This window comes from Equus caballus, chromosome 1, assembly GCF_041296265.1.
Source record: "Equus caballus isolate H_3958 breed thoroughbred chromosome 1, TB-T2T, whole genome shotgun sequence".
NCBI classification, from domain to species: domain Eukaryota; kingdom Metazoa; phylum Chordata; class Mammalia; order Perissodactyla; family Equidae; genus Equus; species Equus caballus.
In genome coordinates this window covers 193,354,965-193,374,342 of record NC_091684.1, presented here as the reverse complement: position 1 = coordinate 193,374,342, position 19,378 = coordinate 193,354,965, and the positions used below count along the sequence as shown (strand labels likewise).

Genomic DNA, 19,378 nt, shown 5'->3' with positions numbered 1-19,378 from the left:
AGACTAAGTATTTTTTATATTCTATCTGAGAAAGCAAAGCAGTTACCACAGCTACAACAACAACAACAACAACTTTATGTTGAAATTATGGGTACATTAAAGCAAAAATGAGAAACAAGATTTGAGTGCTGTTTTTGGAAGAAAAGAAAACAAGACCAATAATTTCACATGTTAATAGAATATGTTTATTCAAGGAAACTTACGCCACTTCAGGTTTCTAATTCCCGGCCTTATCTGGGGAGCTAGCTGGTATAACAACTCCCTGATCCAAAGCTCAGCTCTGGTCTATTCTGTGACACTGTAAGCTCTGTTTTTGTGAGAATAATTTCTGATTTGCTCACTTGTGTCTCCAGTGCCAGTGGAATGCTTGGCATGTCGGAAGTCCTTAATCAGTATTTTTGAAAGAATAAATGTTTAGCTATCCGTGATTTGGTTTGAAGCAAGGCTTTAGGCCAAAGGTTTTTCCAAGGCTTCAAAAAATTGTCATGAAATTAATACAGTGAGACTGACACATTACTCGTGGGAAAATGGGAATATCTCTCAGTGTGTGTTTAATCTTAATTTATCCACATATTCAATAGCCTATGTTCTTGATTTTTATGTCCACATCAGAGAAGAAGCAGTGCAGTAGAATTGGTAAAAAGGGAGTATTGATAGACATTCAATAGCCATTCCTCTCCTGCTTTCTTGTTAACCAAATCTCAGCGTTTTCACCCTTAGCCAAATCTTCCCGGGTAGATAAACCTTGATTGTGCTAGTCTGGTCATGGTGGTCTTCCCTTGACAGCTTAGTGCTGGGCTGGAGTTGTAATTATGGATTATGGCATAAGAGAACTCTTCATGAGGGGGTTTGGGAAAATTTTCTTGCTTTTAAAATGGGACCCAAGACAGGAAAATCGAAATTATACCCCTGCTCAATGTTGTCTGTGTGTGATAAGGTATCTCTTAGGGCCGCCTTGGATCTGTGAGGGGAAAGCTGAGAGAACTGCAGAAAAATTGAACTGGAGCTCCGGCTTTGCTGAACCGGTGAATTTATAATTTCGTGAGATTCCCTCAAGATTTCTCAGTGGGTGAGATAAGTGTCCTTTAAGTCACCGTTAGCTGGGTCTTGTTACTGCCAGCTAAAAACATCCTTACTGATACAGGAAGGAAATGACAGCAGAAAGAAGAGCATTAATAGACTTAGAATGGATCTTAGAGACCATTTGCTCCACTCCTTATCCTACTTTGAATCCCCCGCCTAACAGTTGACAATCTGATAGAGAGGTAGAAGTCATAAAAATGCGAAAAACAAGTATAATTACTCATAAAGAATGATGTTCTGGGGCCCTTTAGAGTAGAGGAAAATATTCATATACAGCTCAGTGGGCCCAGAGGGCAACTTCAGAAAAAAATTCTAAGTCAGTAAAGGGCAAATCGTGTTCTGTCTACTTTGGTTAAGAAGAGAAGGAATAGTTCTAGAAAGATTTCCATTCTAGATGATAAAAATAATTTGATTTTTAAAGCTATTAACTTAACTTTTTAGAATGAGTACTTTTCTAGGGGTTTTAGATAACTGAGAAGTAACTGCATTGCATAATTTTCTGAAAGGAACTCAAATACAAATGTGAGGTCTAAGAAATCACTGAAAGTCTGTGTCCACAGAGTGAAGTTTCATGCTGGTTATTTGGCTCTTGAAATGCGTATGCCTGCAGATATCAAGGTATCGATAGTACATAGTTTTCTAGGTTATCACATGGTACACATTTACCCCAAGGGAAATGCATACGTGTGTATTTATGTATGTGTATGTACATATACTCACAATAACAACAATATTGTTAATTCTTGCTATCTTGCATTGTGGAGATGCCATTTCTCGGGTCTCTTTTACTTCCTGATTTTTGTTTTTTTCACCTCAGTCGCTTTTAAATTTTAGGATTCAGCTCATTTTGGTTTTATTCTTTATCCACTGATACACATTGCGTCCTGCAGGAGAGTAGCAGAAAGAGGATGCGATATAAATGGAGTGACTTCTTAGCCCATTTGGTCATTCTTTAATTAATGAAATCACAGAAATATTGTAATTTGTCTAGAGCATAATAAATATTACTTAATTAGAAAAAGTGATTTAAAATATTTGTGGTGGTCAGAAAATTTTATTTTTATTTAGCTACTACCAATTGCAAATAAATATTTTGGAAGAAGCACTTGATTAGGAGGCGTGGAACTGGGGTCTGCTGTTATGTCCTCCACTTACTCACTCTGTGACCTTGGGTGAGTCACTTAGTTTCTTTAGCCATCAGTTGCTCACTTCTAAAGTGGGATAATATTTGATTTGCTGAAGGCAGGTAATTGCATAAATTAAATTCTTCTCTTGTATCCGTAAGTGTCCTATGGCTTTGAATTTTATGAGTCAAGTCAGTAAATATATTAGATGTCTCTATTTCCTAGACATTTTTTCCAGAAATGCAAATGTTCTGTAAGATGTAGTCCATCTGCACTTTTAATGAAAATTTCTTTCTGATGAAATATGCATTTTCAGATTTTTGTTGCATTTCAAAAGCTGGTTCGTATTTCAAAGAGAATGTAATCATCGGTCTTAACCATGTTTTTTTAAGGTGTTTGAAACTTGAAAAAAGCTATTTGATTTAATAAATACTACGTAATCCTTTCTTTTAAAGAAATGATGACCAACTAATTATTTTGTTATTTACCTACTCAGGGGTCCAGGGAAAGAGTTGGGTCCATCTAAAAGGGCAGGTAGTTATTTTTGCCTGAATCTGTGGGGAAAATATGAAAAATGAGCTGTGGCTGCCAGAGTGGCTGTCAGTTGTGGGAATTTGATTAGCCTAATTCATGGTGGATTTCGAACCCTGAGAGCGGGGTTCACCTCTTGGTTAGAAGACGTGGTCTTTGCTATTGACCTGTAAGTGGTTATCGCGTGTGGATGAGTGAAGAGTTACTTTTAACCATTTGCTTAGAAAACTCAGAAGAGGAGCAAGGATTAGAGTGGAGATCTTTCGTCCCAGCTTTCATCTCCCGCAGACGGGGAGACTTGGCCTAGATGCCTGCAAACTCTTTCAGCGGCAGCGTTCTTAGAACCAATGCGGTGAGCAGGAGCGTGTGCTCCCATGGCCCACATGATGGCCTTGGGCTGTCCTGACTCCAGGGCTCTAGGGACACAAACCAAAGTTGAAGGAGAGGCCCTAGAAACAGTGAGTAGAACTCCAATTCCTACCTGCCAGTTCAGAAGTAGATACTTTCAGCCTGGGGCTCATAAAAAAACCTTGGATTGACCCCTTTTATTCCCTGGAGAAGAAACCTGCTTTTCGTGATCTCATAAGGAAGCCTTTGAGGAAGTTCGCTTTTTTCCCAGTTGGACTTTAGAAAAAAATATTTTGCATGTATTTGACAATCAAATCTTATTCTTTGGAGAAAATTATCATCTTGACAAGGATGTTCAACTCTTTCTGTGATAACAAAGTTGCCTCAGGCACGGATGCAAATTAAAAAAGGAATCTCTAAAACTGATCTCAGCAGAGACGTGTGCAAGCTTCTCATGTGTGTCTAAGGCAGCTCAGCCCCGTTAATAGACCCCCCACCTACTGCTGGAAGTCGCAGGTGCTGTTCACGGGCATCCATGGAAGGGGAGAGGCTCAGCGGGACATTCCACTCCAAACTCACGTCTCTCCATTCTCACCTTCTATTCTGACCTGACGTTTCCGCCTCACACCTGCCCTCTGCCTCTGTGCCTGGGCCTTGCCTTCTGATGCCTAAACTAGACTGCCTGGACATAGTCTCTTGATAAACCTTGGGTCTACACTCTGGTTCTCCGGCCAGTATACTTCACTTGGAGGCTGATCTAGACTTCCAGACTCTAGCTCAGATCAGCAACCGGGTTACTTGAAATATCAGCCATTATTTATGATAATTGGAAAACATCTTCGTTTCTCGAATGAAAACATTTCATTTGTTCATTCTCTCTAGAAGGATATTTGCCAAGGTGCTGATGGTAATAGAAATAGTAATAGAAAGAGCTGTAATCGCCTCAGCGTCCTATGCCATCAGTCATCCGTCACAACTAGAGGACAAATTTACTAAATCTGTGATCTTTCTTTACACTATTCAGCAAAATTCATTCTTGGAAAGCACTTTTTCACTTAAAATATAGGTTCTTTTGGCAAGAAAGGAGGACAGAGTTTTGCCTACAGAGAGAATATACAAAAGCTTCCAGTTGTGGCCTCTTTTCTGTGGGACTTTTTTTGTCCTGTATCAGGGAAGATACAGGGAAAAATATCTTGAAAGTGAGAACAATTTCTTCCTAAAAGACAACATGTTTATTTTTATTAGTAAAAGTTGTAAAAGAAAGTGGCCCAGACTCCCTGATTCTATCTAGTAATAATGACTATGCGAGAAATTTTGCAACTGGGAACATAGAACCAGGATTCTCACATTATTCTGTGATTTTTATTTGTGCTAAGTAAGAAAAAGCAAAAACACTGGCATCCAACTGTCCCAGAATGTTAGTAAATTCTGTCACTGACCCAAAAGTGGAAGTAATCAAGGTGGCATTTCAATTAATTAAGCTTTCTTTGAGTTTAAATTAGACAGTGTATTTTGTTTACTAGACAGACAAACCATGTTTAAATGAGATTGAAAAACTTTTCTGACTGATGAATTTTGTGAATCTTTGCTTATATATGTATCATTTCTAATTCAGAGTTCAGAATACAGAAGTTTGTTTGAAAGTGATAGTAAGAGTTGTCACATAAACAAAGATAAAAGGAAATTTATTTGGATGTCTGTCGTGGTTTGTGCGCAGACGACTGTTTTCTTGGTGATTTTCTCTTTTAAAAATGGATTGCTCAAACTAAGCCATATTCTGCTCTTATATACACGTTTGCTTTGTCTTCCTCCTTTAGAGGTCTTTTGTTTTCACTGTAGGGTTATTTATTTATTTTTTTTTGAGGAAGCCCGGCCCTGTGCTAACATCCGTGCCCATCTTCCTCTACTTTCTCTGTGGGACGCCTACCACAGCATGGCGTGCCAAGCGGTGCCATGTCCGCACCTGGGATCCGAACTGGTGAACCCCGGGCTGCTGAGAAGTGAAACGTGCCCACTTAACTGCTGCGCCACCGGGCCGGCCCCCACTGTAGGATTTCTATGCAGCCTTTCTTTAGGTGGAAAAATGCATTTTAGATACGTAGTACTACTAATTTGTCCTCTTCTGGAAAAAAATTCCCTTGAGGGATTGAGCCAAAGCATTTAGCTGCACTAATTAATGTTAAAATCATTAGAGTTACAGTCCCCCGCTGAGCACGCGGCTGGGCAGGTCGGCACCACACAGATGAACGTAACCACCAGTTTATGAAAGAGGTGGAACTACACCCCAGCGCCAGCCCTGCCGTTGAGGAAGGTGTGCCCACAGGGTCCTGAGAAGCTGTTGTGCTCAGCAATGTGGGGTTGCTTGTTTCACCTCTCTCAGTACACGTGCACCTTTGGAATGCTGGTAGCTGGGCCCAGGAATCTGTGTTTTGATAAACCACTGTGTTAAATGCTTGGCTGTAGTCGGCGGTGCCTTTTCTTTCTTTAACTCTGGTTCACAGTTTGAAGAATGCCTTCCCAGGCTGCTTACTCTGTGGAATATGAGAGAGCAATCTGGGGGAGTAGCTGTTGTAAAGAAAAGTTCCGGAACATCCTGATTAGGGAATGATGTAGATTTACAGCAATATGTGGGGAAGGGCTACATGACCAGTCAGGATTGTTTAGTGGATACCATGGTCCCGTCTTCCTCTCTCGCATTTTGTAGTAGCCTTGCAGTTAGAGGTGGGGTGAGAGGGGGAGAGAATGACCGTACTCACAATTTTAGGGGTGACTCCTGATTCTTTTAACCCTAAGAGGCTAATCACCTCCTCTTTGGCCCTGGGTTCAGAGAAGAAAAGTCTAAGCCATGGGTGCTTTCTCCAATGGCTTAGGAAAGGAGCATAACCTAATTTGGGCTATGAGATGTGAAGGGAATTTTTCTGAGAGCTGATGGGTACTTTATTTCCTCCTGCATGGTGTAATTTGAATATGTGGAAATGATGCAGAATTTTTTTTGTCACACCAGAGAAGAAAGACATTGGATGATGCTGATTAAAAGAAAAGAAGAGAGGAGAGGGAAAGAAACAAGATCCTTGATAGCTTTGTTGAGCCGCTAAATCAAACCAACACCGAAGTCCTCCATTTCTCCGAACCTTCCACTTACATGAGTCAATAAATCCTCTTTATTGTTTAAGCCAGTCCGAATTGGGTTTTCCATTACTTACAAAATGAGGAGTCTAGGCTGATACAGAATGATAGTTTGGGGAGGATAAGAGAAAGAAATGGCTTTAACCACTTTGATTGTTCAATTTCAATATTCAGCAAAGATTAAAATACAAAACTCTCATTTTGCATGATATCCCCAGCAATGTACTGAATGAAACCTGGAAATATAGAATAGGGAAATAAACAAAAGTCTTGCCCAATGATCTTTTGGTTAAATTTAAAAGGCAAAAATGAATAGCTTGCCAGATGGCAGAGCATAATAGTCATCATGAAAAGGCCAATTATTTGTCATTTACCCAGATGGAAACTTCTCTTTATTATTTACGAAGTCTTGTTTTGAAAATATTTCTTTAGAGTAAATCCTTTTACATGTTCTGAGTCTTTTAGGAACCAGGAATCAAATCTTTATTTAGAGAGTTTTTACATGACTGATTTTCAAATGGATTATCAGAGTGATGATAACATCAATGGGAACTCACAGTATCTGGCTCTGCGTGTGTCTAGATGATGCAAACTAAATGTTAAGCAGGGCAGGTAAGTTAGAGAAGAAGAAAGTTTATCAATCAAGGAATAGACAGATAGTATTAAATGCTCTATCTCAGGCCTAGAGAAATCCCTTTTGTTTTTTTTATTCAGTAAGTCTTGGAAAATATCCATTCTGTGCATAGTCTCTACTCAGTGCTGCATGGAATAGTCACCAAACTACTAGTTACACCTCATGTTCCAACTCAACATCACTGCTTCCAAGAAGCCTTGCCTTCTTGGTCCAGATCCCTTCTCTGATCCATTGCACTTATAAAAGGGCTGCGTCGTTTGACTCTGTTAAGTACTAACTATTCTTTCTTGTCCTCTGATGGATGTGAGGTAGTAGATTGTAGGGATTTTGGACACCACACACCTATATGTGAAGCCCGGTCCCTCTCGCTATTACTCGTGTGACTTTGACAGGTCCCTGATGGTCTCTGAACCTGTTTTCTGAACCTTAGGAACCTCATCTGTAGAACGAGGATGATTCCTACCTCCCAGGGTTGTGGTTGTTGTAATCTAATGAGTGTGAAGCACTTGTCCTAGTAGCTGAGTGCTAATTAGCATACATAATAATACATATGACTAATTATGATAGATTTCAAATCAGGAAGTAGATTTTTATGTTAGACTAATCCTGTTGAGCTAGATATTTTACATTTCTTTAGTCAATAAATGTTTGTTAAACTGAAATCCTTTCTGGCTTGGACATGAAGAAAATATCAGATTTTGAGACCTTGCTATTTATGCATATAGTATATAATTTATAATCTCAATCTACAAATAATTAGGTACATTGAATTTATAAAATGTTTTGCTGCTTTTAAAGGAAGTGAAATGTATTTAGCATAATTTGATTCTTTCTGTCATCCCATGATCTGTTCTGGGTATGAGTGTTTACCTCCATTTTATAGATGTGGTATTTGGGGATCAGGAGGAGAAGATATAGCATTGGCTGTAAGTGGAAGAACTGAACTAAAACCTAAATCTTCTGTGATCCATGGCTTCCCTCTGTAAAAGTCACATTGCAGTCACCTACTTTTTGATTGTTCTTAATGGTTTATCTTTATGAATATGGCAACTACTGCAAGGTCTTTTAGAGTAAAGTTAACTTCCTGGAAGGATGGTAGAGGATGGGGAAAAAAAAAGGGAAAAGTGCTTTAAAAATACTTTTTAGGAGATGAGTAGAAGTCTTTCAGGGGCACAAACACATTTGCAAGAGAGTTTGTATTGATGTTATATAAATATAAATTTCTGAACATTTTTGGAAGAATACTAATCGTTGCTTTTTAAATATCCTCTGCAACAATCATTTTTTGGAGACACTTGTTTTTCTTCAGATATTTATCTTGTGAAGAACTAAAAGGGGAAAACAAAACACTCAATCACTTGAGGACAGTACTGCAACAAAGAGAGAGAAAGAAGGTTTTTCAGCTTCAGACAATGGTTTCAGATGACCATAGATAAACCGATGGTTGCCCAACCAGCAGCAGCATATCAACAGAACATAAAGATAATATTTATACATTAAAGCCTTCACATTTTGAGACGTACATGAGGCCACTGAAATAATTTCTGAAGAAGTAGTTGTAGCAATGCTAAAAATAGCACCCTGGTATAGTTCAACTCTTGCTATGAATCAGCTGAGTGTGCAAGTTTTTACAGCAAGGGCATTTTACCCTCCTGTGTCTTCAGTGAAACTGAATATGTGGTCAACGCTGAACACATAAAGCTGCTTGTGCAGAGTTATTTTAAAACTGTGATTCAGAAGGAGGAAAGCTTAAGAGTTTAGCAGGAGTGTGATGGGAAAAAAGAAATAGCCTTAACTGGATTTAAGTAAGATGAATACAAAAATCTGTTAATTTTTTTCAAAACTTCCTCTACATAGTAGCTAGGGCATATTTTTAATTAGTAAAGTATTTAGTAATATATTTGATTATTTGGGGGCACAAAAAGAGAATTGAGTTTACAAGCTCAGGGATTGAGAGAGGAGAGGACATGAAACAATGAAATCAGTGGGAAAATTTTCAGAAATAACTGAATTCAACAGTAATTCATTGATGAGAGATAGTGTTATAGACCAGAGATGGCAGAGCAGGCTCCAGTGAAGAGTTGGGTCTTGGGTTGATGAATGGTTAGAAAAAGTGAAAGCCATAAGAGGCAAGAAGGACAGAATGTGCAAAGGTCCCAGGGGTAGGAACAAGCATGATACTTGCAGCAAACAAGGATGGGCTCAGCTGGGTTCTCTACTTAGGGTTTCACAAGGCTGAAATCAAGGTGTCAGCCAGTCTGAGCTCTAATCTGGAGACTGGTGAAGAATCTATTTCCAAGCTCATTCCAGTTGTTGGCGGAGTGCAGTTGCTTGGGGTTGTAGGACTGTTTCCTTATTGCCTATCAGCTGGAGGCCTCTCTCAGCTTCTAGGCGGCTGCTTGCATTTCTTGCTGCCTGGCCTTCTCCATCTCTAGGTCAGCAACTGCATGTCAAATCCTTCTCACTCTTTAAATCTTTCTGAACTCCTTTTCTGGGACTAGCTGGAGAAAACTCTTTTCTGCTTTTAAAGGGTTCGTGTGATTACGTTGGGTTCGCTTGGATCATCTCTGTAGCTTAAGGTCAACTGATTAGTAACCTTAATTATATCTGCAAAATCCCTTTTGCTATGCAACGTAACCACAGGACTAACAAGAGGAGCTGGAGATCACGGGGGCCATCTTATAGTTCTGCCTACCACACTCACGTTATTTTTATTTAGCAATTTTATGAATAGGTATGGTTTCTCCATACAACTCAATTGTAAGCTGCCTGAAGATAAGGACCTACCTTTCCTTTGTTCAAGTTCTCCACAGCATTTATAACAGTACATTCTTGTTAAATATTTCTTGAATTAAATTGCTTTGTGCTAGAGGGAGAAGAATGAAATGTGCCTGTTGCCTTGAAGGCTTTTTATTCATTGGGGTCCTCAGATCTAAAGCTAAGTGAAATGTCATTCAGCTGTCTAGAAGCATTCAGGTTGATCCAGCTAAACTGTCCAGTTATTTCAGGCAATCTGCTTTTGTGCTTGGACGGTGATTGCTGTGGGACATTGGGCTTTAGAATGCAAATTTCTGTAATATAGAGAAGAAAGTCATGCATGTTCTGTGTAATGTCTTCTATTTTTAAGGCTCAATAAATAAAGCTGAAATAAAGTTAAAATAACATGTTGATGAGTTTTATTGTATTGGTGTGTCTGACCTTTATCTTACAATTTTAAATCATATGATTCAAAAAGTCAAGGCTGCCAATGTTTTCAATGATGTAAATGTTTAGAAAAAAATTTAAAATCCCCTTGCTAATAAAAATGGATTAAATGTATTTTGAAGCAATGCTGTAGACATTTCCTTCTATAAGAAGGAACACATGCATTCCTCTAATATCTTCAGGGTGGTTAGACGTATATAAAAGTTTTGAATTCCAAGAATGGGAAGAGAAATTATTATCTTTAAGAAGTTTACATTTTTTAGGAAGAGAGAGAGAGAGAAAACCTGCAGTCTATAAACAGAAACATCAGAGGGTTAAGAAGTTAGTTCAGTTGGTAATTATAAACAGCATTTGAGAACTGACTTAGGAAGATCAGAAAGATAGTAACTTCCTGCTCCATTATGGGTGTGAATTGTCCAGAAGAGATTTCAGTTATATTTTATATGTCTGAGTGGGTCATCGTTTGGTCTTTATTTGCAAGTCAGAAAATCCCCTGCCACAAGGAATTTATACCTTCACATAGCTATTTCCTATCTCAACCCAAAATCCAGGACTATCACTATTTTAACCCTCCATGACCAACTACACGTGAAGGCAGAATAATGTGTTTTAAACTTCTCAAGAGATCATGCAATGATCCGGTGTTCTTTTTTGCAGTAGAGAAAATCGATAGCCAGACGCATCTGAATACCCTTAGCAAATTTATGCTGGAGTTGGCAGGTTTTGTAGAGCCTGTCACCTGGCTGCCATTCCTCTAATCATTACCTTCCCTTGTGATTAACCCTAATAATTAGCTTTCTCTAGGGAGCAAGAATGGAATAATCACCTCTCATATTCCAAGGTGATGCTGCCAACATTTATTGTCTGCACCATGTTTATTATCACAGCAAACTTGTGCTTGACTTGTCGACAGAGATGAGAGTTTGAATCATATCTTCCTCAGTTGCCTTTTTTGGTCAGTGACAAGAAATAAAAACAGCAGGAGGAAAAGAGATAGAGCTGGGACTATGGAGAAATAGCGGTTCTCCGGTGCTTTCGAGGAGACCATGTTAACAAAAGAATCTTATCATTATAAAGGCCATGTTATGTACAATGCAACATTTTGTGACATTCTCTCTTTCCAAATAGCAACTTAGGTATCTCTGAAGATCTCTTAACTGTAGAACACAGGAAATAATGTTGACTTGTTCACTTGTTATGTTTTACAGTTGTCTTTCTCACATTTTAAACGAAACCTTTCCATAAATCTCTCTCTCTGAAAAGGAGCACATTTAAACTCAGCAGTGGCACTTAATGACACAAGAACAGTTCGTTTTCTTCCCTCTAGTGCCACTATCTAGAACAGAATAAGAACAAATTGCAATAGCAAGAAGTTAAGTTCTTAGAAGAATTTTCATTAGAATTGTAGAAAGGGGCAAGCTGGTGTGTTTGCGAAACTGAATTTCAAACAGCTGACTAGGGATAACACGATTAGACTCTGCTGTTTTCTTACAAACTTACTACAGAAAAGGCTGTAGAAATGTCACAGATTACTTGTGGCATCATTAATATTTTAAAGGGTGGTATTATAAAATATTTAAATGTAAATATTTTGATGTGAGCATCTTAATACAGTTGCAGCACAGTAGCATTATAAAGGTCTCATGTGCAGCATTTTAATTAAATCCATAAAGAACACTCCTTCAGCATCTACACAAGCTCTTGTTTAAATCCAATTTAAACCTTGCATTTCATTGATTGCTTCCACAAATTCTGTGTCTCGTAGTCACACACTCTTTTTGCTTTTATCGGAGACAGATGATAATTCTTCTGCTTGGAGTTTTCCCCAAGCAATTTATTCAGAGCATTAAGTTTGCAAGAACTGGTTACACGAACCTCACTGATCATATTTCTCTTTGGGTTTAGAGGGACGAGTTTCCTTTAGTGTCATGTTTAATGGACAAGCCTTTGTGTTTTGATGGAACCAATGAAAATAATCTTCCTATTTTTAACGTTTACCATATTTTGATGTCAGCACTGTGATCTTCCCCAGAGAAGTGTCTTGTAGAGACTTTGACCATCACCATCATCAGCAACAGCAGCATTTACAGAGTACCTAAAGTGGGAATAGAATGGACTAGAATATTTTCGATCTCAGAATGCAAGTGAGTTCAAAGTATGTATATATATTTATCTTGTATGTTTATATAAGTGTGAACTATGGTGATGGACAGCTGGGAAGATAATATTTCATTCATTTCTTCCTTCTTTCCTTCATCCATTGAACAATTACTTGCTGAACACTTGCTATGAGCCAGGCACTATGCCAGGCTCTGCAGAATAAAACAACGAAACAGAAACAAACTCCATCCTCAAGAAGCTAACGTCTAATTCAGGAAATAGATAAACGTAAGTCTTTTAGTTCCATACCTGGTATCTATTTTGCATTTCTTCCTTGCCCAGTACTGTGCCCGGTTCCAGATGGTGTATGATGATCAGTCTAGGGCTTAGACTACGTCACCTACTTGCTCAGCCTTCTCTGAAGCTAGAGCTGGCCATGTGACTCAATTCTGGCCAATGAAACATAAGATAAACTTTCTGGCAGGTTTTCTTGTCAGGAAACACTTCTGTTGTCCTGGTAAATGAAATGACACTGATGGCACCACCCCTTATCTTCTCTTCTCTTTACTCTCTTCTTCCTGCCTTCAATGTGAACAGGAAGCATTGGCAGACACCTGGTGGCCTTGAGGGAAAGCCAAGAGAATCCCAGAGACACCCCTGAACTGAACCTGTGCCAGCAATCTCTTATCTCTAGACTTGCTGTTATGTGAGAAAAATAAGCTCCTATTGTTTCAATCGTTATTAGTTAGATTCTCCATTACTTCTGGTAGAGTGCATCCTCGCTGGTACCAGGAGTAAGTGGACAACTACAGGCAGAGTAATAAGTGCTGTGGTAGGGTCAGTACACGTGCTGTTTGAACACATGAGGATGTTCCTGTCGTTTGGATTCAGGGCAGGCTTCCTGGAGGACTGATTCCTAAAATGACCCTCAATTTAATTAGCATCTCTGGCAAATTCACTGCAGTGAGTCAAGAATATTGTAATCCTGAAGTTTACTAAGAAGAATGATATGAAATGTATCAATTTCTTGTTTTTTTTTTAAGATTTGATTTTTTCCTTTTTCTCCCCAAAGCCTCCCAGTACATAGTTGTATATTCTTCGTTGTGGGTCCTTCTAGTTGTGGTATATGGGATGCTGCCTCAGCGTGGTTGGATGAGCAGTGCCATGTCCGCGCCCAGGATTCGAACCAACGAAACACTGGGCCGCCTGCAGCGGAGTGTGCGAACTTAACCACTCGGCCACAGGGCCAGCCCCCAATTTCTTGGTTTTTATAGACAGGCAGCAGAGTTCCTTTTTATTTATGTGTCTATCTATCCAAGAGGGTTTTGTTATCTCCAAGCTCACAAATGAAGATGGTAGTTTAACTTTGTTCTGGGTGAGTTGGTCATGACACTGTCAGAGACTCCAGTGCTCTGGTTGAAACAAAGGTAGTTGTAGCAGCACTGCTCGAGGGCCGGCACTCAGCCCCTCCTTGGGCCACCTCTGGGCCGAAGTGCCATTGCCCTGGAGTCAAGTCCTCTTTAGGCACCCCAACTTCATAAGAAGATGACCACTTACCTCTGGCTTGGCTGGCCACTGAAGCATAGGGCTGCAGCCTAGAATAATAACAATCTAGGTACTTGAAAGAGACGTCTGGGACTCACCATTGCTCAATACTTCCTGAAAGCTTGGTTGAAAGAAAGAGTATGTATGCAGGTTTGCTCAAAGGATTTGCAGTCCTTTTCAAAATTTGATTGCTGGTTCATGCCCGGTAAGCAGAGAACAGGAACCTCACTCCATCTCTGATCTCCTCCATAGGGTTGCTTTTGCCACCTTGCACTTTGATATCACATCACTCGACTACTTTGAGGGGGTTCGAAACAGTCCTATGAGATGCATTGTCACATCTACTGCAAGGCTGCCACGGAGCGTGACCTTTACTACAACCCAGTTTCCTCCCTCTCCGATCCACGTGGAAACCTCCCTCTGTTCTTTGTATCAGGAGGAGCTGCTCCTCTGCTAGGGAGTTGGTGGGTTTAATCTTATGGGCACTGAGAAGCAAGTAATTGTGCATGCTTTCCTTCCTGCTGCGGCTGATATTATTCCCAGTTTTGGCTCACCTCTAGCAAATGAACCAGCTGTAGCCTTTCTTTCATTTCCTTCCTTCCTTCCTTCCTTCTTTCGATAATCTCGTTCACAGGTTCATCTTATGTTTCTTACTTGCATGTGTCTTTTTTCCCCCTCATTTGCTCCTGTCTTTAAATCTGGTTTTATCCCCTGTGGTGTTGCGTGAGTTTTGCTGTTTCGCATACTTGCTGGTGTGAGGTAGGATCCGGCGCATGCACACCAGCAAGAAGACAGGAGAGGAAGCATTTTGCCTGTCGCACTTCAAACATTTTTTTCTCTTGATTGATGTAAGTGAGTTCAGAGTAGGAGCTGCTTTTGGAAGTATGTCCTCAACATGACTCTTAATATTAGAGGAAATGTCGTTAACCTTTTTTCCCTCCCTCTCTTGAGTTAACTTTACTTTGGCTTGAAAGTGTTTTTGGTTGAGAAAGAAAGTCTGCAATTGATAGTCCTCACAGCAGTGTTTGCAATTAGAGCAGAAGCTTGGGGAGAGGAGGTTGGGGAATGTGTAAGGAAGATTTTCCTCCTTCTTTTTTCTCCTGTATGTTTTAACTCCAAATCAGAATTTTTCTGACTTTAAAATGTTGATTTGAAATTATCTGGCAATCTGAGTGCCATCACTTAAAAATGCTTTTCTTTTATGATTGTGGAAATTCATAACAACCCAGCATCTGAGCGAGCACATTTAGTATTCTGATGGCAAGCCATGTTGAACTTAAATAGTGGATGAATTTAATGGTAACCATCCATTTAACTGCATAGGATTTATTATAGAGAACTTGGAAAAGATGAAGAGTCTTTTTTAATGAAGAAAGAGATAGTTTTTCCTGGAACTTTCAGTGATTGTTGTAAAACTTTGAGGAAACGGGCATGTTTTGACAATGGAGGAGTGAGCTCCGGTAGAAGAATCCTAGTCCGTCAGACATCTGCTCCCCTCGCGCCCAGTGAGCCTCTAAAAGAACCAAGGGGGCTGCTTCCTACAGGGACCTGTGGCTTCGTTAGCGGGCAGGTGAGCAGAGAGGGAGGGCTTTCTTCATTCATTTTTTGCCATTCTACCTCATCATTGAGATCAGGCGAAGCTGGGGGAAGATGTTGGCTTCGAGCATGAAGAGGAGACTTGGGTTGGATCCCACCTTCCCTCACCAACCCGACCAGGCATTTTGCCGAAGACAGTTGCTCAGCACTCATTCCGTCGAGATCCACGAGAGGGTTATGTGGGCAGGGGCAAGGTTTTCTGTGGCTGTGCTGAGCTCTCTGTTGTAGAGAATCTGTGCTGACAGGGAGAATCTCCAAAGAGGGGTGTCACGTGGTCCTCCTCCATCCCCAACACACACACACACATGCACACACACACACACACACACACACATACTGGGGAGCAGGGAAATTTGCCACATGAGCTTTACCTACCCAACACTTAGGGAGCCTGGGGCAGATAGCCCTCTACCCCAGATGCTAATTATGTAGGCGTTGGAGGCTGGGAGGACTGGAGGTGGCAGGAATAGCATTTTATTTGTAAGGATATAAAATATTTATTTAAGAGAGCACATGGCTGAGATGATATTCTGTGATATATAACTTTTACTCTTCCTGTACCCCCTTTTTTTCCTTCGAAGGGGTCAAATGGATAATGTCCAATGGATAATGTGCTCTTTCATGCTCATTGTCTAAGGGGATGGATGTAGCAGGCCAATCAGCAGAGGGATGGGTGCCAAAGATTTCCCTTCCGGGCTTTCGCTTCCTCAAGACTCAACCCCAGAGTTAGGAGAGGATTTGTAGGTATAGACGAAGTGTCTCATGTAGGAGGGAGGGAGTAGAGCTTCACCTCATGCTAGAGAGAGACAGAGGGAGAGAGACAGAGGAGGAGAGAGCATCCTCCAATGTCTACCACAGTGCCAGCCAAGTCACAGAGGGTGGGGGGCGGGGTGAGCCTCTGGGGTGCTTGCCTTTTCTCACATAGCTCACTGAAAAGGTACTTGTCATCCTTGTCTTAGGACTTGTCAGTCCAGAAGTTCTCTTGAGCCTCCGGAATCTCTTGCTGCCTGTGCTCCTGCCTGCCTCTCCACCACATGCGGCTGTTTTCTCTCAGGGGTTTGCTGCTTACCCCAGTGGTCCTGCTGGCCCCAGAGCAGAGCTCACGGAACCCTGTCTCTCTGTCTCTGTCTGTCTGTCTGTCTGTTTCCTTCTCTCTCTTTCTCTTTTCTTTCTATTCAGGAGGAATCTTTTTTTTTTTTTCTTTCTCAGGGAAATCTCTTCGCCTTCCTATTTCTGGTTGATACAGTGTCGTTGTCTGAGAATCCTCTTGGCTTAGACTTGGGAAGACAATAGGAAGATTGCAGGCTGCTTTCCTCCTTTGTCCATATTTATCTTGATCAAAGAGCACAATTTAGTTGCTTACTTGAATTAAGGGAAGAAAAAAGGGCAAAATGCAGGGACACAAAATCATTGCAGATCAGTGTTTCAAAATATTATCCTAGGCAAATGGGGCATCGTGGCTCATGTGACATGAGCAGACAAATCACAGTGAAGTTAGTAAAGATTTCCTGAGCCCGTCTGTCCTGGAACTGTTGGAAACATAGACTTCCCTCTCTTCCCACCAGGGCCTTAGGTGGTTTTAATATTTTTCAGATTGTGTGGTGTCAGGGTACCTTAAGCACTTAGTAAATGAATGCAGAAGTTATTGCCTTCTAAACACTGTAGGGCCAGAACATAATTGAAGGTTGCAATCTATGGGTCCTCTAGTTTACAAATAATCTGTGGAAGGAGGAAGAGAAAGGACTCAGACAGAGAATGGAGGGAGGGGAATGCCATTCCCTCCACATTTCAAGAGGAATCCAAGTTTGATCTCTTCTTAATGTGAGGAAGCTACTAAGTCATGTCTTACATTTATAATCACTTTTGATGAGTGGGCTTAAAGCCCCGTATTATTTCTGATCTGCACTCTCTGTATTCAACTTTTGATTGTTTTCTAGGTGTTTTTTTCAATTTTGAGATTCTGTTAAATCAAGGTTTCACATATTAATTTTAGAAAGCTTTTGATTTAGTCCTTTATCTGAGGACTCAGCTTTGCTGTAACACTGGGTTCTTGGTGATGTGGATCCCTCCCTCAGACATTGGCTCTGTCTGTTTATACCTGGGCACGAAATGCCTGATGACCCACTGATCCATGGAAGGGATCTCTGAAAAGTAGAGAAAATGACTGTACTGGTAGCTCCTGAAGTGCTCCCCCAGATTGTGGCTGAAGCAATTCAAAACCTCCCCACCACACTGCCCAGAGCTGAGGTAGCCCAGGGGGCAGCCTTCCTAGGACCAGGCAGTGGCACAGCTGTGGTTGGGTTAATGTGATCTTGGTGAGGAAGCGGTGCTGTTTTTCAGTGTCTTCACTTCCTGCTGTATTCTGAAAGAGGTGAAGGATACCTATTGATCATTGGCTCCAGGAGGGGGCCTTGCCAAAATGACCCTACGGGTGCTCCCAGCAGAACTTTTATGTCTGCCGTGTGCAATGGCCAGTCAGGCGCCAATCACAGGGCGCTTTTTAATTGGAACAACTGTTCAAACAGTAAGCACGATTTCACAGTTTTCATTTCCCCCTAACCATACTCCAGGCTTTTGCTCTTTAAGCAGGAGAAAGAACAGTTTATTTTTCAATATTGAATTCTCTTTTCTGTTTGAAAATGGCCCATAGGATGTTTTAAAGAAGTTTAGGAAAATGAGAATGGTTGACTCAATTATCTGTACTAGAGTAAATTAGCAAATTATGAAAAACAGAGGAAACTCTTCTGGTGCCTCTTATTATGGGGTTACCTTCAAACCCACCTTTTCTCCTTATACAAAAGCCTGCCAAGTTAGCGGAGCCTATTTGCCTCCCAAGCTCTCAAGGGTATTTTAAGGAAAGGAGTCAACTGAAAAGGGCTCTTTAAAAAGAAATTACAGGGGCTAGCCCTGTGTCTGAGTGGTTGGGTTCATGCACTTCACTTTGGGGGCCCAGGGTTTCTCCGGTTCGGATCCTGGGCGCGGACACGGCAATGCTCATCAGGCCATGCTGAGGCGGCGTCCCACATAGCACGGCCAGAGGCACTCATAACTGGAATATACAACTATGTATGGTGGTGGTGGGGGGACTTTACAAAAAAAATACAGTATTTGGTCCTCCATCCGTGCTGACCTCAGGCCTATCTCTGCTTATTGTAGAAGCAACTTTGTGTGGGAGTTAGGAGTTCAAATTCTGGCAGCCTGCTTCTTACTAGCTGGGTCATCTTGAGAAAGTTGTTTAACCACTCTGTGTCTAGTTTTCTCTTCCATAAGATGGGAAGAATGATAATGGATTAAATGAGATATTACTTGTTAAGAAATTTGAAAATGGCTGGCCCCAGGTTAACTATAACCACTGTTATCCAATAGATTTCCCCTTAGATTGCCTCACTCTGCAGCCTCTCCCTATGTGGATCTCACCCTTGTGTCTCAGATCAAGGTGTGAAAGGGGAGAAACGAATCAATGTGTTCTTATGATGTCTTACTATTTCCTTGAGTATTTATGCCTATCATTACTAATAAATATTTGTGTAGACTCTAATGTTTACAAAGAATTTTCACCTTTTTTGTAGAGTTTTATCTTCACAACAATCCTGTGACACGAAGAATTGGTGGGAGGTAATGTCAGCAAGATGGTGGAATAGAAGTTTACTATTGTCATCCCCCTACAGAGCATTGATTTTGACAAACACTCATAGGTAAGAATATTTTTGTGGGAGCCTGGGAGTTCCCACACCTTTGGAGCAAAAAAAAAAAAAAAAAAAGAAAAAAGAAAAGAAAAAATCCAAGAACAGATGCATTGAAGAGGCAAGAAGAACAATTTCACTTTACTTGCATCACTCCTCCTCCAAGGTGGCATAGCTCCGTGCCAGGAGAGGTCCCCTCACCCTGAGATCTCTCCCATGGGGGAAAGGGAGAGCATAGTGAGTGCGTGTGGCTTCCCCAGCTGTGCAGTATGTTGCCAAAGAAGTCCACTTTTTTCTCATCCCACTAGGAAAACTGAGGTGATCTGCATGCCTGAGAGGCTGGGGGATGAGGGGAACATAGCAGCCAGGGCCTAGAACTCACCAAAGGGGCATAGATCCTACTA

The 19,378-nt window shown here is 40.8% G+C and overlaps 1 long non-coding RNA gene across 3 annotated transcripts in view; it reads left to right on the top strand.

Moving 5' to 3' along the window:
- The window catches only part of LOC102149849 (uncharacterized), a 254,015-nt gene that overhangs the window by 226,861 nt on the left and 7,776 nt on the right, over positions 1-19,378 (top strand). For 2 of the 3 annotated variants that reach the window (XR_011441131.1, XR_289044.4), the window contains 3 exons: positions 12,065-12,205; positions 12,348-12,438; positions 18,861-18,986. This is a non-coding gene — a long non-coding RNA (uncharacterized lncRNA). The remainder of the gene's footprint in view (positions 1-12,064; positions 12,206-12,347; positions 12,439-18,860; positions 18,987-19,378) is intronic. The other variant, XR_011441128.1, reaches the window with a different exon arrangement.